The 26,448-nt window shown below is 38.9% G+C and overlaps 1 long non-coding RNA gene across 1 annotated transcript in view; it reads right to left on the minus strand.

Moving 5' to 3' along the window:
• LOC108502536 overlaps nt 1–26,448 on the minus strand; it is a 68,219-nt gene that overhangs the window by 32,337 nt on the left and 9,434 nt on the right. The gene's annotated exons all lie outside the window — the stretch shown is intronic.

Genomic DNA, 26,448 nt, shown 5'->3' on the forward strand with positions numbered 1-26,448 from the left:
CTGGTTGTATGCTTGTTCACAGTAGGTATAGCACAGGTTTAGAATCAAGACCTAGAGTAAAATTCAAAAGAAGAAAAATTTAAAAAAAAGTCTGGAGAGAACAGCTCCATATCCCAAAGCAGCCTGTGCGGCCTTTGGGGTCAGAGGAGATATTGCAGATACAAACATGCAGCCCAAAGCATTTCTGAATTGCATGTTTCTGTGATTGCATTTAAAAAATATACATTAAAAAAAGCCACTCAGAATGATTCTCTTTTCCTCTTTCAAAATAATTTTGCAAACAAGGGGGAAAAGTATTCATGACCAATTTTATTGCTAATTTTTTAATGTCCAGCTGTTTATCTGCCTTTTGTTAAAGATCTAGTTAACTGCAGTTAACTGCATGTTTTACAAATGAGTGGGGGGTGGATTGGATTCAAGTAAATATTTTAATGTCTTGTCATGGGCCACTTCTGCTCTATCTTTTTTAAACCTGCATCTATTTCTTTCCCCTAGAAAGTCTTCGCAGAAATAGGAACTTCCTTATAATTAAAAAAGTTTCTTTTATTTACTACTTATTAATTTACTGGACACGGCAAGAAGAGATTTCTGTCCTCCAAGAAGCCAATTTGAGTTGTACATTCCAGTTCATGAGGCAATTATGGCTAAGTGAAGAGGAAGTTAATAGCAATGTTATATTTGGGGTGGCTCCAAGCATGCTTTCACAGCTTTGAGAGCTGACGGAGAGATGGTCATTTCATGCAAGACAAAAATCCACTTACCACTGAAGCTCCTTCGCCAGATTTTTCACACTGTCTCCAGTAATAGCAACTGTATAAATGAATTCCATTACTAAACAATAAGCCTCGATTAAATACATGTATTCAGGATCTCCATTCTCCAAGAGAAAGCACAGGATTATTGTGACAGTGTCTCACACCAGGTGAGGAGAAATTTCGTGGCAGCTCCCTCAAGCAGAGCAGCAGGAGGGCAGTGCTGCCCATTCACACAGCCCTGCTCTCCAGCCTGGATGCTGCTCAAACAAGTGTGTGGAACAGCTCTGGAACTGATGCTTCCAGGAGAATCGTTCCTTCAAGCCACTCTGTCAGATGCACCGATTTCAGGAAAACAGGGTGGACCCTGCATTAGATACATAACGCTCTGTAAGTTGTAATACCTGAAAGAGTTGTAGGGCAATAGTCCAAGCACTGGCTCCAGGGTGACTTTCATTAGGGTGAAGTCTCTTACTGAAATGAATCATTACATATGGTTGCCTTTAATGCTTCTCCTGATCCTCTTTCCCATGCACTCATTGACCTTTCTGAGTAAATCTAATAGTGGGACTATCCAAAGATCTCCTTGGAAACTTGCAGTCTAGTGACACCAGAGGGATATGTTTCCAAATATTGAGACAGTTATCCCTAAGGAAACTTCCTGTTGCAGGCCTGGCAAGTGTGGAAGCTGCTATGGTCTTATTTTATGCTCAAAAAATGGCCAAGAAGTGAAGGAACTGCTGCCAAAAATATGCCTTAAAAATTACAGGATGACAGAGTTAATCATAAGTTTTTAGGCTGGTGAAAAAACAGTTGAGATTCTGTTGCTCAGTGTAATAGCTGGAATGCAGGTTGTGTGGACCGTGAGATTTGAAAACACACCTGAAAGACTTTTCAACGTCCACCTAAATGCAGACTCTTGGTCACCAACAGAACTAAGACCTGAGAATCTTTCTTATTTTCCACATAAGTCTAATTTTAAAAAAATTAATTTTAACTGCTAAGTACACACACAGTGCAAACCAATTTTGCTCTTTCATTTCTAAGTTTCTACTTTTGCTTTAAACACAAGATTTGGCATAATCAGTACATGGAGAGGTGAAGGGAAACTGAGGCACATAGTAGTGATGTGATTTCTCATTATATCAGAGGGAGCCAATGGCCAAGTATTTGAAGGCACCAGTAATCCACATTATCACTTAACTAGGAACATAATTTAAACTGACTTATTATGGAAAGTTATTTTCCAAAGTTAATATCAGTGGACTTGCACAACATTTAACACCAAGGGAGCAAAAGATGTCAAACAAACTTCCAGCAAGATGTTGCAAGTTTAATAAAGTGCACTGAAAAGTGACACAGTCTGTGATGTCTAATCTGATTTTTCAGGCAACTTCAAAAAGAAACCCTTTCAATGACACGCAGCATTTGTCTCTGAGTTCCTGTCCTATGAAACAGCACACTGGAGCCGAGAATATTAAATAATTCTTAAGAGCATGTCAAAAAGGATTGAGTTTTTAAGAAAGTGTATTTCTGTAATTTGCAAGAACAGGAAGAGGATGAATCGCTTTCTGAACAAGAATAAAGCTGAAGCTTTCCTAGATTTCCATTCTAAGAACACTGACTTGTGTGTGGGTGCAGTCCAGGATCTCTTGGATGGCCAAGTGGCACTTTATCCTTCCCAGGGGTTCACCCTTGAGCCAATACACCTGGGTTTTGTCACAAAGTGACCTCTGCCCAAGGAGGGTGTGACGGGTAAATCGCTAACACTTAGAGAATACTGGACATTGGGAATCCTGGAGGGTTTATTTCCATTCAGTGATTGAAGACAACGACATTCAAAGTGCATCTACCATGCAGCCCAACCCAAAGGCCTGTTCCAGGGAAAGCACTGCAAACCAGTCTGCATGTGGATCCAGTATTCCCCTGACATACAGTTTAAATAGCTTTGTTGCAAAGCAGGGACATGACATTTCTCCTGTGCAAGAGTAACCCCTAATAAACACATACCAACTTCAGCCAGAGCCTGACTCATGTATTTATTTGTAAGTTCACAGCACGTTTTTTTCTGTGGCTGGGCATGCTTGGAATCTGGTCCTCGCTTAAATAGGTATTGAGATTGAATCAGAGCCATAGGCTTTACCAATCAGAACGTTTGAGAAATACAATTTAAAAAGGAGAAATTTAATTTAAAAAAGGGAAGAAGAAATTGATCACTGTGATGTCCGCAGTACAAGAAAACATAACATTTAAGGAATATCTAGTATGATCTGTTTTTTTAGTAATTTGACATATATAGTTTGGTCTAATAAGCCCACACTTAAATGGGAAAGCTTTGCTTCCTCTAAAAACCAGAAAATTGAAACTACCTAGCAGAAGTTTATGAAAAATAGAAACTGTTTTGACTCTGTTTCACAAGAAAAGAATTCATTGCATGAAGCTGTCAGTCACTAACATTGAGACACTCAATTTTCCTGCAAAAAAATGCACAAATGGCTTTCATTATATTTAGCTGCAGCTTTAAGAAAATTTAATCAACTTAAACTGTTTAGTCTTTTTCCCTGATGAGAATCATAAAGTCAAATTCACATTTAAACCTGTTTAAACTGAAGCTCCTGTCACCACCTCTGTTTATATTAAATCTATAGGCATGAAATGCATTAAAATAAGAATAATGATATAATGTCTTAAGTGTATAATGTTAACATAGGTCCCAGACAGAAAAGTGGGACAGACAGGCTGAACATTGTAAATTAATTTTCAATGTGTTATATTTATAACTGTCAACTTTTCTAAATAGTTGCTCTTGTAGCTTTTACACATTGTACTTATCCATCTGTCTCTGTTACTCAATGTCCATCCACTACCATTAGTTTTTCAGCAGAAAATTGCTACTTCCAGATTTTCAGAATGGGTGGACACACTGGATATCAAGTTCTCTTAGTACTTGCTTTCAGAAATAACAACAATTCAGTTACCAGGAATAGTAAACCTGAGATATCTCAGCCTCTGTCCCTGTGCTGTCCCTAAATGGCCACTGCCAATGCTCCTCCAACTCCTGCATTGCTATGGAATCTATAAAAAACTTCGGTAATAATAAGGGAACACAACTGCCAGGAAAATACTGGAATTTGTGGGTAACCACTCTTAGAAAAACAGGTATATCTGATGAAGTTCAATCTGATCAGAAATATGCTACCCAGGAGGTCTCAAAATCTCGCCTCAGACTTGGGTTTGTTTCTATGTTTCATATTTTATTAAAATACCATAAGATTAAAAACCAAAGCCCAGAAAACTCCAACAACTACACCTTCCCCAGCTAACACTGTTAATATTAGGGCCCTTTTTCTGGGCATTACAATCACCCCTTTCAGTTGTCGAGGCAGTGGTTCAGACTGTATGGGAAGCTGCAACCCTTTCAGATGTGATGTGTTTCAGAACAATTTCTGTTGTACAGCACAGCACTGCTTCTTCCCATTTGCTGAGCACTGGGTTTCACCTGTCTTAAATTATGCAACCAAAAGGCCTATTTGTGCTTGAAAAATGAGGACATGGAAATCAACTGGCCAAATATTGCATTCCTGACACGTCCAGCTTTCACAGTCACTTCACAGAAAGCTTTTTTGAAAGACCAGGAATTCAGTTTTATCTTTATGTTTACGGGATCACAGAAACACTTTCTTGAATTCTTAGCCTTGAATGCTACCAAAGCTCAATATTTTATACAGCTTGTGATAAATGAGACTGTAGATGATTCAAATTGTAGAAGTTCCCTGAAATTGTGGTAAACAAACCACAGACCTGTTCCCTCACTTGCTGTGCATAACCAGAAGGGTGAAACACAGGGGTCTGTGAGATTAAAGTTCATGATTGTCACATAGTCAATCTGTGGGAGCAAAAGATGCAGTGAGTCAACCTGTTTCCTTTTCCAGTTAGTCCAGCACTGCTCACAGTGTGTTTGCTGTATTCTGATGACTCCCCTGGTCTGAAATTGGGCTTTGCATTTTTTATGCAGAAGAAAAAATACACTGGTTGTGGGAAAAGGGGCCTCCGTCAGGAACCGATAGTATAAAGAAGCAATTAATAAACCTTATTTCTGGTATCTTACTTTTGTTTTCAGGTATGTTACCTAAAGGTGCTCTTTGAACTCCATGCAGTGGTACTTAGAGTATCATGGATATGATGCTATTTAGTAAGGCTTACAGTGACTTATCTACCATAACATTGAAATTAAAGAAATTTTTGTGAAAGTCTTCCTAGCGTAGCAAATCAGGACAACACACTACACTTATTAATCTCAAAATTGACACCAAAGGTAGGTGGGAAACTGTCTTTTGTTACATGGCCACGCTTGAGATTTCAGAAATTCTCCTGTGTGAAATTGAGATAGAAATTGGAGTGATTATGTGCAGATTTTAAATAATTTGAATTAGCTAAAAGAATGATACTAAAAAGAATGATATTGGGTTTAGAAAATATCAAAATAGGCCTCTGCAAGTTTTTTTTAACTGAAAAGCAAACCTGCTTGCAATGGAAAATAGGTTCTCTATTGATGATTTTTTTAATTGGAAAAAAAAGTGAAATAATTTGACCATCCCTGCATTTCAAAATTACTCTTACAAAATCTCTGGAAGCCAAAAAATTTGCACTTTATTATTTTAGACAGTTGTATGTGCAGGCAGATACATGTGAATGTTGGTGTGTACATGCCAAGTTTGGTCTAAACATGGAAATTTACTCAGATTTCAAACATGTGAAGCTCTCCATGAATTAAAAGCAGTATTAACTGTAATTTTATAGATGGACAATGTTCATTATCAATGTCTGGAAAGGGACATATTTTGTAAAGAAGACTATAATACCTTTCATATAAGATACTTTGTGCTTAGAGTGAAACTCCTCTAGCTTTGCTTTTTGTTAAAATGCTTTCCCTAAACTTCTGACTGAAAATCAAAAGTATATCTGTGAGGCGACATAAACTAAGAGTGGTCAAAGAATCACTCTCAAAGAACTTTATCACTGATGTATTTATATCTCTAAGCTTTTATGCTTGTTTACAAATGAGTCATTATGATTGGAGCTAACAAAAAATTCATTTTGCATTCTCTGGATACCTTCTGTGAGGGCTGTTAACAAATTAAGTAGAAATAAAGCCCAAGTAAATTACACATGTGACATATTAAAATGCAGCAAACTTAAATTCCCAGTATCTGCTAAAGGCTTTATTAGTTCTATATTATGTCAGTAACTTCCCAGCTATTGAATCAGTCATCACATACTCATTTGATTGACAGCACTATTACTGTGATGGTTTTCTCTGTTACAGGCACTATAATTTTGTCTTTTTTTCACAGTTTTACTATTATGGCATTTATATTAGGAACTGGAATTGTCTTCTAGCCCATGCTACTTTCTCCTCTCTTTTGACAACACATTCTCTGGAAAATTCCCATTTTCTTACACAGCCTGACAATTTGACCACTATTGTGGTTAAACTTTTTCACTGGTCTTCCAGCAACAATTTTTGTGCATATTGAATTCCCTTCTCAATGGTACCAGATGTGACTCTTCAGTCAACTACTCTTGAAACACAGTATACCACATCTTCCACGTTCCTTCCCATTTTACTCTTTCCTTAGCCCCTGTGAATCCTGGATTATTCTCCTGCATCCTTCAGTGTCTATCACCTTAGTGGACTGGGCTATCAACCAACATATAAACCACTGCAGCTCCATGGGAGTCACTGGAACAGGAGTGATGTATACCAGTGTCCCCATCTTTACAGCTCAATCCATGGGAAACTTTCTCCCAGCAAAACTACAGTGAAAAGAAGAGAGAGATGAAGTAGACTTTTATAATATTGATTACTGTGACAACAACAATCAGTAATCAGCCACAGTTTGTGAAGCAGTTCCACAACCTTGCAAGATGTCAGCAGGTTCAACGAAGGGTTCCAAAGACAGTGAGAAGGCACAATATTGAGGAAGCCTTGTTTTCTTTTCCACCCCACTGCCCTGTGCCAAAGGCAGTAAATGCTGCCCACACTGCTAACTCCAACAGCACAGCCTCCACGTTTTGTCACAGTGTTTGCAATACAGTTCTCAAGTCTGTTTTGTTCCTGCCTTGCCTTCAATAAATAGAAAAGGAAAAAAGATGGCAAAGCAGTTAAGCTTTCTGGAAGAGACAAGGAGGCAGAGCCCATGCCACATCAGTGGATCAAAATTCCAAAGAGGAAGGTTGTGTCTGTTTTTTCCTACATTATCAGTTACTAACTCATCCCTTTTAGATCCACATGGGACTTTGGCCCAGGTTTTATGCTGTGAATCTGACCTGCCCCAACTGCAATTTAGTTATCTGCATTCAATTTTTTTCCTTTTTCTCTTTTTTCTCTTTCTTTCTTTTTTTTTTTTTTTTTTTTTTTAAATACAGTCTAATCTTCATTGCTTGCATTTTAATTCTTGGAAATGCCAGGTTGTTTTGGTTCAGTCAAACCACAGAGGCGACGTTTATCACAACTGTTACACTGCCAACCAGTTCAGTTCTCACCAAAAAGAACTGTTATTCCCATCAGTGACATTTTGTTCTGAAAACAAGGCTACTGATTTGGCTGAAGGAAACAAAACAGCCTTTCCCACTCTGAGATAGCTACAAGACTCTCATCTCAACCGTGAAACAGAGGGGAGGTGCCACAGAGCCAAGGATATTATCGTTTCTGGAGGACCATTTACTGATACGGGGGCTAAATCACAGTGAGAGACAGATGCTTCATTTCTCAAGCACTCCTGGTGCATAAAAATTTGAGAGTAATTTTCATTCATATGTTGGCCTGATTAAGCAAGGATTAGAGAGATACATACTTCTGAGAAGGTGAAATAAATGAGTTCTCTGATCATGTTGTATTACCTGTGCTGGGAGCCATCAGCAGTTTGTCTTGTTTCTTAGACAGCACATTCAGGCAGAAAGCAGACTCACAGGTCTTTGGCTTAGAAGAAGTCACCACACCTAATGAATAAAATATCTGGATTGCTTCAATAAACGTAGAAGAGTTTCCTTCAGCTTCCTCTCACCCCCAAAAAAGGGAAAGTTAGCTTCTGGAAGTTCACCAGTTATATGATGATCCTTAGGGGTCCCTTCCAGCCTGAGGTGTGCTAAGATTCCATATGTGAAGAGCTAGAGTAGGATTTGCTCTGGGTCAGCAGTGCTCTGCCTGAAGGTATATAGACCAAAACTGAGCAATTTTGAAACTATAGGACTCCCTGCCTGACATAATGTACAAATACTGTGTATCCCTCCCCGAAAGGAAGAGGGGCTTCTGTTGAGCAGCAGTGAACAATTGTTTAAAGACAGCAGCTAAGGAACATCATAAAAGACAACGTTGGAGGGGGATTAAAGAGAGTAGCATGTAATTATCCCAGTTGGAACTCAGCCTAGAGCAGCATTTCAAACTGTTTTTCCTTTTTCAAGAATAATTACTATGAAAACACTTAACCAATACTGTCAAAACAGATGTCAATATTCCATTCCAAATATGTAAGAGCTTTTCCTTATTAAAAGGGAATCCGTAACAGGGAACATCCGGAGTTACAGTTTTTACTTATCTGTTAGCAGTTGGTCAACTGCAAGAAATAAAGGTAATACCCCAGATCCAGCTGGTTAGAAAAGAGAGGTTAAAGTCAGATGTGGATGAAATAGCAATTTTAAAAATCAGAATAATGTGTGTTTATTCCTAAACACAGTTTCTTTGGCACCACTCATGGCCTGGCTGTGACCTTTGCGACAACTGAGGGGCCAGTGATCGTGGCATGGAGCAAACTGCTGGAGTTGAAAGAGTAGGAGTTCTTTTCACCACTATTACTGACAGTATTGTGCTTGATTGGAACACTGCTACAGACTTCTAAATCCCTGATTATGCTAAAAAACAGAAAGATGGTGGGTTAAAAATGAGATGTTAAGTCTCTTTCAGCAGGGGAGTCAATGGCCATGCACACATATTACAAACAGGAGGGCTGTTCTGAGAAGCTGGTGTCCTCTAAGAGTTTAAGAGGAGCACTACAAAAGGTTTTTCATGTTCCTTTCAAGTAAAAGAGCAGTTCTGATAGCATCTACTCCTATTGAACTTTTTATTCATTCCAAACTTTCTTTTGTTCTGCAGGGTTGTTTTTTTCTTGGCAAACACAGGGAATTTATTTGGGTACAGCAGTACATCTTGACCAAGTATTTTGCAGTTAAAATACTTCTCTGTTTGTTGGATGGAATAAAAAAAAACAACACTGTGGCATTTCACTATCCTGAAATTATTTTTACCCTCTTGAAATTTCTTCTGTGCTAGGATAGCAAATAAAACTTAATGGATTTAGGGCGTAGAAGGGGAGATTTTTATTTTTTTGGAAAAAGCAATGAGGTAAACATTAGTCACAGCAAGTAGGAAACAAAATTTATCATAAGCATTAGCAGTATATATGTGTCTAAAATAATTAGTGCTTTTATAGCTATAAGTAACCATATGAATAGACCATTTCTGACCCACCTGCTAGTGGGCTGGCACACACAAAGCTTTATATAAAGGGATAGCTCTAAAGTTAGGTCACACTTGCACCAGTGGAAATTTCTTGCCACCAGTGGAGCTTGACCCAGTATGAATTTGGCTTTAGAATTCTGAATCAGTTTTCCAAACAGAATTAAGTGAAAGAGCTGGATGCATGGCTTACTCAACTCCTGGAAAGCTGTCTTGATTATTAAAGGCTGAAACTAGAGAAAGAACATCTACAAACAACGTAGTACTGATCCAAAGGCATTTAATTTAACTTTGGATAAATGGGGATTAAATTTGCCAGACTTTAAAGGCTTGCCTTTCCCCATCCTGTCTGCTTTCCTCTATGTAACCCACACCATGCAATTTGTCTCACACAAAAGTTTGGATGGATATTATTGCACATTAGAGGAAGTTATACAGTTTAGCATCTATGAGAGAAAAGAGAACAGATCTTCTCCGGACTACTCTGAATGAAATACAGCTGTTTTCAACTGCTGGATTCTGAATTCACTGACTCGAGAAGTCTCTAGCTCATTTTGGAGTTTAAACTTCTTGCCCGTGATGAATGGATTTTTAAACCCAAAATTCCCTTACCATGCCATTAGACATTTTAAATTACCAGGTGACACAGGTGTGAGTTCTGCAAGCAAACAAAGGAACTGCTTTGCTGAAGGGAACCGGCAGGGAGCAGCGGGACCCACAGCTGTGCCAAGGGGGGGAGCTGAGGGCAATAAGGCAGCTGTCAGGGCAGGGGCTGCCCTGAGCCCAGCACAGCAGGCACTGCCAGAGGTGGCAGCCAGCCTGAACATCTCCACATCACCGGGGGAGATCACAGGGATAGGTAGGCCCGAGTTTCAGTCACCAACACAAGTCAAGCATGAGGATCAGGCTCGGTGCTGGTAACCAGGGTCAGCCACTGTCAGGGACTGCTGGGCAGGCCAAAGCCATGAGGCAGGGCCAGGGGCAGGCCCAGAACCAGTGTCAGTGAATGTATTTGTATATAATATTATATTGGCCTGAGCATATCTGAATAGTTCCTAAATTTTTATCTGAACACTAAAAAACATAAGCATCAATAACCATTTCTTTCACTGCCAGATTAAAATGCTCAGCAAATCTTAATCTCTTTTAATTCAATTCTAAGACAGCACAATTCAGCTATTCTGGTAAATCTTAATTTGCTGATTTACAGCCCTGTGATTTTCAAGATCAGGAACAGCTGGAGGCCAGGCAGGCCCCAGTTCTTGAAACATGGGCACAATTCCCTTCTCTTATCAGTTTGCAAATGCATCATGCAAATGAGATATTGAAAATCCAAATATGAGTAACAGCAAGTGTTGTGAAAGTTATTGTGGATCTTTGTTGCACTTAAGGGTGGCAGCTGTAAGAGGTATGGTCAATGTTGATAAAATCTGACTTTTTAATATATGGGTTTTATAGAAAATTATTTTTCTTTATATAAAATATAAAAAAGAAGGGATATTATTCCATTTACCTCATATAAGATAAACTTTTTATATCATCATTTGCTTAAATAATTGATTGTAATTTTTTCATGTAACTGCTACTTTTTTCCATTCAGTGAGAATAGAATTCAACGGATATTAAAGTGAAAAATTGTGTGTGAAAAATATTATAGGCCACTGACTGTACTCAGTGATACTATTTTTATATTGTAGTTAATCACTTCTGAAAAATGACATCTGCTTTTCTCTTCTTACTCACATGACTATCAGTATCAGCAGTTACCATGTGTGAAATTCTAAAACTTCTCTATCTGAACACCAAATGACAAAGACATAATCCTGAAAAGTTTTTACACTATTATTGTTTGATATACTGACTTTGGGATTTATATGACGTGGCATAGTCTGGAGAATTGGTCTCGGGTCCTTCTCAAGAGGAGGAGGCCCATTAAGATCTGCAGCCATCAGGACGAAATAAAATGTGTAGAATCTTAAAGTTGGCCACTCTTTTATGATACATTTCAAAAAGAAAAGCAGTATGGCTATGATTTAAAAACCCAGGACAGGAAATAAAACCCCATGATAACCAGGTAAAACGAAAACTGAAGTTAATACTGGCAAGTTCTATTTAACCAAGATGGGTTCTGGTCAGGACACCAGGGTTAACAGTCTTATACATTTGAAAAGGTGCCAGGGGCTATAGAATGATGATGTGTGGTCAGATCCTTGGTTCCCCTCCTTATGGAAAGCAAATGTTTTGGAAGCCGTGTTTCTCTACTCTATCACTTTGCCACCAACTACTCTACCTTTTCCTAGTATCAAGATTGCTCTCACTGAAGCCTGTGGCAGACAATCTTTAAAAGTCCACTTGGGACATGGGATACTTATATTGTACCCAGACTGAAAATGTGGAAGTCAGTTATTTAACCTAATTGCAATCTTCCTGGTTTAATCCCACTTACTGATTGCCCAGCAAAGTAAAATTAAATACAGTGAAAACAGAAATCTTGATCAAGTAATACAGTGACAAATCCAGTTACTAAATATAGGAACTTAGGGGAATGTTATAGGGAGTAAATGTTAGGCATGATTTGGCTCTTCTCAGTTATCTGCAAAAGACTGTTCTCAGTACATTTGGTTCTCCAGTTGGCTCCTCTGCAGCCACAGAGATAGCAGTTAATTGCTTCAGTTGATTAGAATTCACAGCTGCATCTGCAGCAAGAAGGCTACTTCTGCAATAAACTGAGCTATCAATCAACAACTGAGCTATCAATTTGCTAGAGTGAAAAGCAACTAGTCAGCTGTGTGCTTATCAAGAAAAACAGCCGAGTTTCTCTAGGAAAACTCCTAATGTTTGCTAAAACAATCACATGCTTCTCTCCAGCCTTAAACATCAATATAAATCATTGCCTTCCACGTTTTGAGTATTCTCAACACTTCTTCCCACTTTCTTTTCCACGAGCTACTGTGTTTCCAGAAGAAATCTTTACAGGTTTCTCCAATGTATTTTACCATGCAGCATCAACCACATAAACAAGGCATGTAGGTGCACATGAAACTTTCTGATACATTTTCTGAATGACTCTGCTCAGTATAGTGTTATCTGTGCTGTTGTACTGCTTGGTAATTAGGCAAACCTGAAGTTAACAAGGACCTTGCCACATGTCTTACAGTAACTGCTATCAAAGTTCGGGTTCCTAAGAAAGCAAGCATGAAAACTTACTGGCTCTGAATAAATTGGAAGAAATACATGAAACAACTTTTTTTTTAGCCATTGCAGCCCACAGTGTATTTTGAGATTTTGGTATCTCCAGCCAGACAGCATACCTACTCATTGAGGACAAAACCATATTTTAAGAGGAACTCAAGCTGTTATAAGAAGCCTTGAAATCTAACTACATAGGCTATGGTAACTCCTTCAGTCTCATTCATAGCCTTCAAATATATTTTGATCAGTTTTTCCTAGTTTATATTTTCTAATTCTGACCTCAGCTTGTTAATGCAGATAACAGGCTCTATTTCTATTATGATCACAGATAGGCTCTTCTTCTCCCTCAACTTGTGCACAGCAAAAACCAGGAGAACTATCTTCTGTAACTAGGCCCCCTTTGCCTCTTGTGTAACTTTCTGACCTCGGTGCCATAAGAGCAATTGGAATAACCTGTTATGCTTGAATTTCTGCTCATCCTCGAAGGCTGTTTTCTCTAGACTATGCCCAGCAAGTAATATTTTTTTATATAGGCTCTATTTCTGTGGTACTTCAGGTAGTCTTAATGTAGTTACCTTCAAAAAAAATTGGGAAGTAGAGAAATAGCACTGTGTCTATTTGCAAAAAGTCTCCCTGTATCTTAACTCGTTTGTGGAAAGTTGAAAAAAGCGGACTGATTAATCTGCTTCTTCCCACAGCCTAAGCACAAGGTCAGCCTTAACTGCTGCCCACCTCCTGACTGCAGCAGTGTGTGCAAACCTGAACGTGCTCCAGGGTGTCTGCACTGCAGGTGAGGTGGTAAACAATGCTGGCCATCAAACAGAGGTGCAGGGGCACACAGCTCAGAGCAAGCCAGCAATCCATCTAGAGCATCAGCGGGGCTGTGCACTAAGACCTTTGGAAAGTGATGTCTGAAGGCAGTTTTCTGAAAATTTGTTTATCAAAGGCACAAACCTAACAGGATACATGCAACACAGCAGGATCCGTGCTGAGAGCTCTTCCCTCTCGTCCCATGGTCTCACATTCAGAGCTTTACTGTCAGCTGAAACCTTAAACTGTTATTATTCAAATACTTATAAGTATTAAACTGCTAGTATTTATTAATAAAAGTACAAATACTTAAATACTTTCAAACGTTTTTGTCTGGGTTTATATGATGACTCATTGTGATTACCAATGTTAATTTTCTTTTTATGCACTTTGAAGGTATCCAGGACTTTACCCAGGAAAAAATGCTGATATTCAAGCATGTTATAAGGATTGAGTTGTACAGTCCAACAATCTTTGAATAATTTCTCCAGGTCTAACTGCATAAATATCGTGCATAAGTTCAAGCTTTTGCATCAGAGCAGAAGTAGTGACTGTCTAGTGTTTAGTATGTGACTGGCAAGGGGACAGACATAGCAGACAAAATTCCCTCAACAGAGAAAGAGACAAAATTGCCCTGCATATTACCTGAGTCTCAGGAGCTACAGGTTCAGCTACAACTTACTCAGCAAGAATATCATTGCCCTTTGAACTTTGGGAAGGGCAGGAAGTTTATTAATTGCAATTAGAAGAGCATTAAACCAGAGATGAGTACATTACAAACATCCCAAGTGTCTTTATTAAATAAATTAGACATTTTTATGTCCTAGTCATATTTTATACATTATTTCCTGAAGTTATAAAGCCCATCTTGCCACACAAATGAATGCATACAATGGCATGGCTTGTTATAAGTCACCATTATCAGTTAAGAATGAAAGATCAGTCATGAGATTAATTTGTGGTAGGAATTACAACCTTTGGTGTGTTAGAAGCTGTTGTTTACAGCAGTGACCTTCCTTCAAGGGCTTTGTGGTGGAATTCAGAGGTCAAAAAATAGACATTGCTAGAACACTTAAATGCTGAAGTGCTTGTGCTTCGAGGAAGCAGGGAAATGGAAGTGCAATTTCCTATTTTAGAGATTAACCATTCTTCCAGCAGCTGGGTAGTGGGGCATCCTACAGTCAAATTTCAGTGTTATGAGCTGATTCTAACTTACAGCAATAAAACTGGACTACATTAAGTGGGTTTAAGGTGGAGAGCAAGGTCAGCCTCATAGTTAAGGTTATCAAGAAGCAGAACCAATTAAAAAAAAAAATCAGCTCAGTCTACTTTGTACTAATATTAGTATGTCTCAAAACAAGGCCATTAATTCTTTTGAACGAAGTAATTGGGTGATGTTATGAAACACAAGGTATTTGAAATTTTAGTTTTCTGAATTGCCTTCTCATGTGTCGTTCCTGCCACAGGGCTGACGGTTTCATTGCTACCATTCTTTTGAAATATTTTTGCTTTCCAGTTTAAGCAGACTTGGAATAACTGAATTCAGGGCAGATATTATAATTAGAAAACTGCATCTGCATAGGCCTACCTATTTTAGGACTGAAAATGTACACCTTAATCCTCTCAAAATATTTTTTCAAAGGTAAGAGAACCAAAACAAATAAATGTGTTGTTTACAGAGCAACTCTAGCAACAGTAAACTGATTTTAATGTTACTGCAAACAGTGTGCTGTATGCTATTCCTTCTAAAACTAGAAGTATTTCCAAGAACTTACCTGACAGAGGGAAACACTGCACCAGCTGTGGGCTGACAGGACAGGAATAACTTCAGAAAATATGCTGTGTTATGAATTCCTTATGATCAGATAACCCACCAGGCTCATCGTGTGCTTTGCTGGATTATTGATAAAAATTTTATTCCTTGGTATTTTTTAGAATCAGGAATTTTAACCAAAATCAATTAAAAAAATACAGCATTGAATAAAACCCCTATGATTGTTGCCTATCTAGATGTTCAACAGGTTGAAAGCAGTTGTTCAGGGATTTAACTCTCATGGATTTGACTTGCATTCATTTTATCCTCCCGTTCCTCCACTGATTCAAGTTTTAGAAATGCTTTTTGTGAGCTGTGATCCAGCATCTCTGAGTGCAGCACAACTGAGCTTCCCGTCTGGTACTGACCCATAACTGTGAACAGATGTGCTGCTTCGACGCAGACAGAGGTTACAGATGTTCTGCTGCCAGACAAAAAAAAGCTGTTATTTCAGTGAAGCAAGAGGAACTCAGAGCACCTTGACCCATCTAAGGAACACCTTACCCTTTGCTTTACTGTTTTGCCAGGTTTTTCTTCTTTTCATATAATGTCGTTGATGAAGCTTTAATGTGTGGGAGACAAGGCTATTGCTGTTTATCAAGCCCTTTGAAATGTCCAAAGGCATTGCCAGGACTGGGAAGCACAAGTTTTATTGAACTGACTCTGCAGTGAACTCTCTACACCAGAGTATTTTTACTTCCCCCCTCTCCAACCCCCCCAGTTGGGTTTATAATAAAGCAACAGCTGACTCAGCAGATATGCCCTGCTCTTTTCATTATCATTTTAAGAATATTAGAGAATATTAGAGAACAGGGATGCCTTTTCAGTAAAGGAGAGTGGTGGTTTCAGAGGGAAGAATGTCTTAAAAAATTACTTTTTAGTAGCTTTGAGATCTAGTTTCTTCTTCACACTGAGGACACAGCAAAGACAGCACAAAGAAGGGCAGAAGGAGGATTAAGGGGTGACAACTTTCTGTTACTCGTGGCTACTGCTTCCCATTGTGAATATTGATTTTTAATCCTGCACAAACTCCAAACTCAGTTCTAGACCAGGAAAGTTTCTGGAAGATTTTTAAGATGGGGTCAGTCTGTCAAAAGCAATAAACCTTGCCAAAAGAAAACATTCATTGGAATGAAACTAAAAATGCTTTTTGTGATTCCGAGGCATCAAGTCAAGCACCACAGCATTTCTTGTAAAGCTACAAACTGGAAGAAAAAAAAATAATTTTTTTCCTTACCTGTTGCAAATATGTGCAAGGGTTATTGCCTCTATGCCTCTGAAGACTAAAAAGAGCTTAGGCTAAAAAGTTCTGCGAGCAAAATCACCTTCTGTTGTTTGTCTAAAGCCTTTTGGGACATGGCTGGTAGTCTAAGCAGTTGTACTGCATTATTTAGTGTTAATTTTTACATTTATATTTTCACACTTTTTGGGAAAATAATTTAAATAAACTATTTTCCCAAAGTGGCACAATAACAGATTATTCTGAAAGAGGAGTGATTTATTTTCCTTTCCAAAAAATACTACACAAATGATTATCAGCCTACACTAAAACACTGAATACGTGTGGTTTAATGATAAATCTTTATAAAATCATTTAAGCTCTATGATTAAAAATTCATCTTTAAAAATAATTATTAAAATAAAGAAAAGTGATCAGCAGTTAGGGGGCTTTACTACATGTTTGCATTTAATTGAGTAAAGCATACTGAATTGAGGAAAAAATTCCTACCCAACAGTTTTGCATGGTTGCTGTACAGAGATTGCAGAATGGTACAGATTATTTGGGAGGGAAATATCACTGTAATTCCATACAGTTCGTGACATTAAGGACTTGAGGAATCTTAAACTGCAAGTGCTGACATATGAACAACTTCAATTTATGATATGCATTATTAATGCTTTATGCATATGCCCCAATATCCCTATAGAAAGCAAATAATATTTGAGTTTTCCTTTACTTTGTGAAATGCATATAGCTACATGGTGATTGTATTTTCCCTTTAATCCTGAAAAGCATCTCAGTTAAGCTTCATTTGGGAAATTATATTGAATTTTTAAAATGTATTTGCATCTCAGATCAATGTAGAAAGAAAATATAAGAATAGAAACCAACAACTGTAATGAGATGAAGAAAGAAACTATGGCCGTGGAAGTCTCCAGATGCACCCAGCTGTTATTAGGGGTATTTCTAATCCTTACTCTCACAGAACTAAACTGCTTTCTGAGTGCAGATCTATGAGCCTTGTTGATTATGTCTTTGAACTCAGATAGTCCAAGTACATAACAGCTGTTCTTCACGAAGAAATCAGACTTACTAAAAACAACATAAAGAGACCTGGTGGTAACACTATTGCATGTAGTTTCATTAACCAGGCAGAACCATCGTAAACAACTTTATTAAATGGTATTGCATTATATTATGTGAAAGATGAAATATTCTGAAGCTGGTTCCTATTTTCTTTAACTTGTTTTAATTGCAATCAGAATAAGGACATAAATTGCTGATCATATCACTTTGGATTCATAAAGCATCACAGATGTAAGAACAACTCTGCAGCTACAGAGACATATAAGTACTTTTGAACTACAAAGATAGAGAGGAGGCACCAATGAACATAGAGCATTTGAGCTCTGTGCTGTCAGTGAAAATCCTCCGTGTCTCTGAAACCTATTTATGCCTTTAAGATGACCTGTGACCAGTCTGCTACCCCCCTTATTCCTTAATAAGGGTTTAATCAGAAGCTGGCACTAATATGTGGGGTAATGTACCACTGTACTGTGAGGAAGAGGAGCCCTTTGCCTATCCTGATAAGGAGTGAAGCAATGGGTCCCAGAATTGACTCCTATGGGTGAGAAAAATTTGTTGGTATTGTCTAATCTCCAGCCTTGAAAGTGCCATGTCCTCATTCATATATAGTCACAGCTTGTAAATGCATTTCCATATTCCTAGTCTAAGGAAAACACAAAGTGCTATGAGACCAAAAGTGTTTGTCATGTACATTTATGTATAATTCATTATTATTCTACTCTTGATCATACCTATTAATATAGTCATTTGGCAGACTGCTCCATTCCTGTGAATGTACTTACTTGATTAGAGAAGTGAATGAAAATATCGTTGTGGGAAAGGTTCAGGAGCTCAGAGCTCTGCTAACTTGGCTGCCCAGGCTCTCTGGGGCACTGGGCACCAGCAGCTGGGAGACAAATGCCTGCAGTCATTTTCAAAACCTGTTACTGGCATGACTGTCCCCAGAACTGATTTGTCCCATGTACCAGGGGACATTGTGGCGTGTCTGAACTCCTCCCACACGCACAGACCTTGCTTTTGGGACTATTCTATACTTTTCTGAGGCTACTCTATACTATTTTATATATATTACAGTAAACATGGTTATAAATCAAGGGTGAGAGATGAAGGAAAGTAATTTGGAAGTGCTAAGGGAAGCATCTTTCCTCTAAGTGGGAAGCACATAGTTTCTTAATCAGTTGTCAGATACCATATTATCATACCCCTCTCCCAACTGCATCCACTTTGCAGATTGTTGTTGGCTCCTCAGCATGCTGAACCACATACTCAGAGTTGTAAACTCTGCCTCCACTCAGGACTGACTTCCTGGATGCCCTGCTAAGAGGAACTGAAAGGCTAAAATGGTTATCTCTGTGCCCATCAGGGTTTACACTGGAAGCTCATGCAGTCTGGCATCCCCAGCTCAGAAATGAAGCAGCCATGGAAAACTGTTTCAAAGGCTGGGTGCCAGTTCTCACAGACCTTATTTGAAGTCCACTGTGAACTATCAGTCTCCTTTATACAAGATGAGTAGCAAATACTGAAATCAGGAGATGACAGGTAGGATATTTATAGATTATTCCTTCATAAAATGAAAAATTAATTGAGAACCACAGTGTGTCCTTTCTCAAATGTATATTCAGGCTAAAGTTTTATCTTGTGTGTGATAACTCTATTAATGTTGTGTTACAGTCTAATAATTTGATAACCACCTGGCTTAAGAGCCTGCCACTTTACACTGATTTAACCCGGGGTTCAGTATCTGGATCTGTGCCATGTCGCTCTCATGTTCATTAAAGCTCTGTAAGGGGCGAAAATGGACACCATCATTCTCCAAATCTTCACTATCCTTCTGCCTTGTAAAGGGCTCATGTGAGCAGTGTCATTTCTTAGTTTGATATGTTCTGTTTTGTTTTGCAGGGCGCAGTATGTTCAGAATCAGTGCAGATGTTGCCACCAGTGGTAGCACTGACCCCAAAGAGTAACCCTTCCCACCACCAAGAGTGACCAGTCTTACGTTAAAACAACTGTAATACAGCTGACTCTCCATTGTCCACTGAAATGGGAACTAGGACAGTAAAGGTCATGGAAAAAACATGGCTCAGATGGTTACCAGACTGCATGGTGCACAGACAGCTGTGTGGAGCCAGCCAAGATCCACCAGGGATAATGGTGAGCTAGAGGTAACTGGTCCCTGCAGAGGAAAGGCTCTCTCTGCACATCAGTGCTCACTGATCTTGGTTTAAGAAGGAACCAGTGGATGTGACAAAGCACCAGCCCTCTTGTGAACCAATGTCTCCCTCACTGAAAAAGCTTCTTGAGCCCCAGAATGCTGGAGAGAGTGCTCAGATGCCCAGGCAGCTCTCTCTAGGTGTCTCTGTGGCTCAGCACCACCCAGGTTACACTCAGAGCAGCTCCTGCAGACCCTGTGTCAGTCTCTGCACGGGGCTGGAAGTTACACTTCTTTTTAAACATCAGTAAACACAAACCTTCAGCTTCCTGCTTAGGAAATTTCCCACTGAAGTCTACAAAGATTTTGCATTCAAAACAATTAGGTCTTTAATAAGTGCTCGAAATGTCATCCTATAAATTAAGAAGAGAGTGTTTAGCAAAGCTCATTTCCCCCCAGTGTTTCTGTCCAGTTATTTAGCTACAATTTCGACAGAAAAGAAGATGCAATGAAATTCCATAGCTGAACTGCATTAGAAATGCTGTCAAGACTGGCTAAAGATTACTGATTCTGCTTCAGTTGGAATTTGTACAAGTAATGTTATCTAAAGAAGAACCATATGAGAGCAAATTGAGAAGCACAGAATGAAAACTATTAAAGTTTAACCTAGCAGCAAAATATCTAAAAAAAGATCATGCATTCAGCAATACATATGAATATGTGAACATCTGAGATACCTAAGGAGCAAACCAAATTACTCCAGTTTCAATTTACCCAGCCCTAGTAAAAGTCATAAAATCTTCAGAGCATCTCATTCAGTTATGAATCACTTTCCCTTGATAATACTGCATCTATTAATTTATAATTCATTAGAAAGGACTGATGCTTAACAACAGAATGCATCAACCTTCCAAATTACAAAGTGGCATATGCAAAAAGGAAACCTGCATTTTGATAGAGTTATTTGAATAAATATTATCTTAGCACAGGCAGCTATCATTTAATACATATCAAACCTGCTTCTCTGAATGCTATTTAGATTAGAAGCACGAGTAGTTTATTTTGAAGAGTGACTCAGACAATAAATTATCTTTACCTGCAAATACTCCATGGTTAACTCATAATAGCACCTTTTGTTCAATCTTATTTGCTTAAATGTGAGACAGTACTGGTACTCAGCATTAATACTGTTCACTGTACAATCCTCATGCATGTTCCACAAAATACCACAAAGAAAGAGTCACAGGGATGAACTGCCACAGCCTGACATGTGGCAGCAACTAGTGCAGTAAACTGAAGCAACAATACACCAGAAAAAGAAAGATAATATTGGACAACGCTGTCCTCTGCTAAGAAATTATGGGCCTTGTAGTTATAGCACAAGTGGAGGAGACAGGAAATCTGGGATTTATTCTGGGATCTGTCACAGGTTTCCTGTGTGGCTTTGAGAAAGTCCTGGGGGGTTAATTTCAGCCATGGGCTTTCTTCCCTCTGAGAGCAGCTTGTACCCACCTCTCGACACCCTCTGCAGTGGGAGCTGATTAACACAAAAGGGAGGACGTTACCAGTGCAACTTTTGTACACAAGCCACAGCAGAGTCAGGATCTAGTACAGGTGAAACAATATGATCAAAAGAAGCCTAGACAATAAAATTCCAAACACCGAGGCAGGCAACATACCCCTTCCCAGGAGCTGCCAGGGAGGGAATAAAAGGAACCTGCACTCCAGCCATTGACTAGCACAGTTGTTACACAGGTGGAATCAGGAAATAGAAATTTATTCTCACTGGAAGCCAAGACTTCATTTCCCTACTGTCTTCCAATAATAAAAACTAAGGGTAACATACAGGGCTTGTCATTTCTTGAACTACACCTCCTTTTCAGTTTTCACACACAGACCATTCCCCTCCTAAAATCTGCCACTGCTGGGAACCCAATACACTCATTCTTCCAAAAGACACCTTCCCATATTTTACAGAGTTAGCCCGGAGTTTTCAGTTACAGAAAGTATTATGGTCATTTCAACAGGTCAGTTTTATTTAAAAGGCCTGGGTGGCTTAATGTCTCAGATTTGAACAAAACAGAATAAATCCCACATGCTCCTTCTGTGAGCTCATACCCTTTTGAGTTCTTCTGGCTGGAGAGACAGTTCCACCCACTCTCTGAGGACTACCCCAAAATTAAAATAACTAACCCACAACAATAAACCATCTTGTGTTTCAGGTCACATGCCCAGTGCTCTCAGATGATCAGCTTTTATCCCCTATGTTCTGAGCTATTTTGTTTCTCCTCAGTGTTGCTACCTACAGGGAAACAAAAGCCCAAGAGGCTCAGTGTTGCACTCAGCTTCAGTGTCAGGAGCAAGGTGTTACCCAACTGAATTTCCTACCCATGAGCCAATATGGTTATTAAATCATAGGAGGTATTTCTACTTGTTTCAGTGATGCTAATGATGCTTGGATGCTAACAGAGCATGCTAACTTCATACATTTATAACTTTTGGTTATTTATAGTCAATAAACAAATAAACTCCAATATTTTGGGCAATGGAAAATGCAGCCTAGAAAAGCCTTAACTTTGAATTTGGTCTGTGTGAAGAATTTAACAAGCTTCTCAAGCGAATTATTTTAGTCTGTCCATCAAATCTTAAACTGAAGAATGACTTGCTTTAACCTTCATTTTCAGAGAAAGATAAGACTGGAATCAGACATTTGGGTCTTATTATAATACTGCATCCCAATCTCCTAAATTATCCTCAAAAATTAAAGATGTGACAACGTCTGGCTGCATCCATGTAACCCTAAATCACAACTTTTGTTAACAAACTATTTTATAGACTGTGATTAAATTTCTAGGAGACCTGAAACCATGTTTAACCACTGAAAATGAGGTACCTGGTTTCTCAAAGATATCCAGTTGCAATTCTTCCAGCATTGCTCTCAACTGGATCTGCTGGGCACTTGTGAGAAACCAATCACTTCACTGACAATCCTAAATGGAAACAACTGAATGCTATTCTGTTTTGTCCCATAAGCAGCACAACTCTAGAAAAAAAACCAGTTAGCAATATAACAGCTTGTGTCCTGAGCTTTAGGCTTAGGTTTGAAATCAAAGTTGATTAGAGAGGTAATGCAAACTTCAAAATCAAAGCTTTATAATGAACAGAAAGGTCAAGATACAGGGCCACATGTTCCTTTTTTCCACTATAAGTCTCCTCCTGGTGTGGAATCAAAACACATCCCTCAAATTCTTTCACTGCAGTGCAATGGCTGCATCTGCTTCCTCACACCCATCCTGTTCCTCCTCAGCCCCATGTGCAACTTCACCCTCCAAGAGCTCAACACCATGTAAAACAAAAGAGCCTTCTCCTGGTTTGGGGCCAGTTATCAGCCCTCTTCCTCTTACCTAGCTCCTACAAATACCTACAGGGACATTCCCAGGAACACAACAGGCCTAGTTATCCATCAGAACATATTAAGCAGTCCATTGAACTTAATCATTCAACCACACCAAAATAATGAACAACCTACTTTTCCTAGGGGCTCTGAAGGACACTATAACAAAAATATTCTGGACATAACTTGTCTATTTAAATCCGTAGTGACTTGAGAAAGGTCAAAAGATTTCAGACCCAAGATACAAACCCAACGTCTTCCTGAAGTCTCCAGTTTTAAGTTCTACTGCTCTTGGACACAGCACAGATTATGCAAATATCTGTCCCAGTAAATGGAATCAGATCAGTAAAATGCATCTGATTCCATTTAGTGTTTCAATTATTTTTTCCTCTGACGCTGTATCAGAACCTTTATGAATCTTCTCAGAAAGTTGGAAATTCAAGCTTATGGTAAAAAACTCTTCTATGGCAGAGTGTAAGATGCAAGTCAGTCAAACCTCTAGAAAAATTAAGTCATAAGTAAAATATTATGTAATATTTCTGCTGTATGATATGCATTTTGTGTAAGTTTTTATTTCCTCGTTGTAAGAATTCAAATCCATGTATCTTTATGCAGACCTTGCCCACATATATCCACATTTCTAGCACAAGCATTGCTATTTCTTTTCCCTATTATTTTATATAATTGTGTGTTAAATGCAATTGTGACCCACTTGGGATGGTCTTATTTGCCTACAAAAAGTAGAACTTACACAGTTAGACACCCTGAGGGCTTTGGGATTCCAACAGATGTGGCAAACCATAGCATTTCTCCTCAAGAGCAAGCACTTCCTGCCCACATTCCACTGTCCCCAGGAATATCAAAACTGGGTTCCAATTTGCTAATACAAAATGAGAAAGACTTTTCACATTTTCATGTAAGAGAAGAAAACCAAAAAGTCTTTATCTTATTGTAGTTCAAATAATGACTCCAAATGTTTAAACCAACCAATTGGTGCTGTGTTTTCATAGCCCTGGTCTGTCCAAAGCATCTTGGGCAGGTTCCATACGTGTGCTGATGGGAACAAGAGAAGAGCCTCTCCTCACAATAGTACAGCATTTGTGGCCTGTCTTTTTTTACTTTTGGGTCTGTTTGTGGAACATGCAGCACAATGGGCCTCTAATTCTGGCCCAGATTTCTGGGAATACAGGACAACAAAAACTACAAAAGAAGAGAGGGTGAAGGTGCCATTGCAGTTATGACTGGGGCATTCTAAGCATGGACATGAAGTTCCAATCATCCAGAAGGGATTAGGAGACCAGATTGTTTACCATATAAGAGAAAAATGCAAAGAGTTTTTAATAACCAGTTTTTCATGCTGTAACTGCATTTTGACAACAATATAATTTTGTTAAAATATCATAAGAATAGTTTATTATCTCACAGCATTCCTTCAAAATCTAAACTGAGTTCCAGAGAGCTGTACCAGATAATTAACATCAGAAGAGTATCCATCTATTGTCCTTCCTGGACACCTTGATTTACCACCATTCCTATCTAAATTACAGTATAGTAACTTTGTTTTCTTGTATGTCACATTTCCAAATATTTTTATATGTTATAGCAGACAAAACCTTTAAAATATTTTAAATTTTTTTTCATTTACTCTGTCTTTATTGCCATGAAACAGGCCTTCAGCCAGAGTAGATTCTTGTATATCATAAATTTCAACAAGGGTTTTTCATCTTGCATCTTACATCAGCTATTTTTGCTATGCATTTAGGAAATTACCAAAAATCCTATTTATCTCTTCTAGAAAGGAGAGAAAGCATAATTATCTCTTTCTAATTATTGCACTTTGGGTTCCTTGGAATATGTTTTAGCATCAAGATTTGTTTATGTTCACTGATACATTGGTTAAGTTTATTCTTCATTTATTTTAATTTTATGTTCCAAGGATATTTTACTGAACACTCCCTGTAAGACCTTCAACTGGCCACCCACATCCTGAAATTTTCTCTCTACCTAATCCTCCCTTATGTCATAACACAGAAAATATATATATATATATATATTTACAAAATACATTTCTTCTAGCAAAATATACACGGTATTTTGTATGTTATTTCAAAAAGTTTGTGTAGCATTGCCCAGTGTGTGTGTACAGAAGTGTTAACCCCACAAGAATATACACAGAGCTATTGTTGAAAATTTTCATTAAAACTTTGTAAAGGAAGTCCATCTGCCAGAGCTCAGGATGTCCTGTTTCTGTGAGGGACTTCGGCTATTTCTTGGCCCTTTTCTCACTGCAACCATAAGTAGGAGATTTGAGAGCATTTAATCTTGCTCCTATTAAAACAAACTGATTTGGAAAGGGTGTTTTGAGGAGTTTCCCCCCCACGACCTGGGAATCCTGAGGCACGGACACCCCCTCGGACACAGCACGCTTAGGTTTGTGTCCCCTGTTCCCCATCAGTGGGAAGGATGGGAGGAAAAATTCTTTCTGTAAGGCTGGGATATAATCTGGTCATTGAGATAATCCCCAAACACAGCTGTTGTTCCCAAGCAGTGTCTGTGTCCCGGCTGTCTTTCAAGGCAAAGCCCCGTGGGCTCCTGGCAGTGGTGTGGGCTGAGTCCCTCCCCTGCCGTGCCTGCAGAGCAGCAGTGCCTGTGAGTGCCCCGCTCAGTCAGCACACTCGAATCACCAAGGGATGGGCATGTTCCTCTCTTGCCAGAGGGAAGGAACGGAGAGCCTTGCCTTCTGAAGTACTGGGGATGTCATTTGGGCATAGTATCTGCTCATAACACATAGCTGCTTGTTTAATGAGCCTGATTGCTTTGTGAGAGGATAGAGGCAGCTCTGTGGCTAGTCTGGATTCTGATTTTATTTTGAATTAATGAAAAAAACCCAGAACGTTTAAACCTTAGGAAAATTTTGTCATGACTGATTGGATATATTTGTTTTACTTTAGTACTGCTCTCCAAAACGTTCAGTTTTAATTTTACAGTTGATCAGTTTGCAAACTGCAGAAAGTCCCAAATCTCATTTCCCCTAAGCAAGGGCTTGTCCTTATTCGTGTTCCTCGCTGAGAAATAAAGGATTATAGCCATCAGAGGTAACAGTTTACCCCTACACACGGTGGTTCTGAGTACCCAAAGCAAAATGTTTTCAGTGGGGACTGGTATCAGACCCAACCAAACAAAATTAAATGCCACAGGGACATGCCCTTCTACCAGAAAAAGAAGAGGAGGAGAGAGAGGGACAATGGGTGGAAAAAAGGAAGTGCACGAGGGGTCAAAAATGTCAAAATAAAGCACCAGTGGGGAACATGGAGCAGAGACAAATAGCAAAATAGAAACAGGGGTGGAGAAGGGTCATTAACAAAGGCCCTAAACATCTTAGTTTCCCATTCAGGCTTTTTTTCCCTGATGGAATGACTGCTGGTGTTTATCACAAGACAGCAATGGATGCTGCATTAGGATGGAGAAGACAATGAAATAAAGCTGTCTGCTCATGCTATGCCTCTCCTTTGAGC

Source organism: Lepidothrix coronata, unplaced genomic scaffold (assembly GCF_001604755.1).
Source record: "Lepidothrix coronata isolate B3197 unplaced genomic scaffold, Lepidothrix_coronata-1.0 Scaffold120, whole genome shotgun sequence".
Classification (NCBI taxonomy): Eukaryota; Metazoa; Chordata; class Aves; order Passeriformes; family Pipridae; genus Lepidothrix; species Lepidothrix coronata.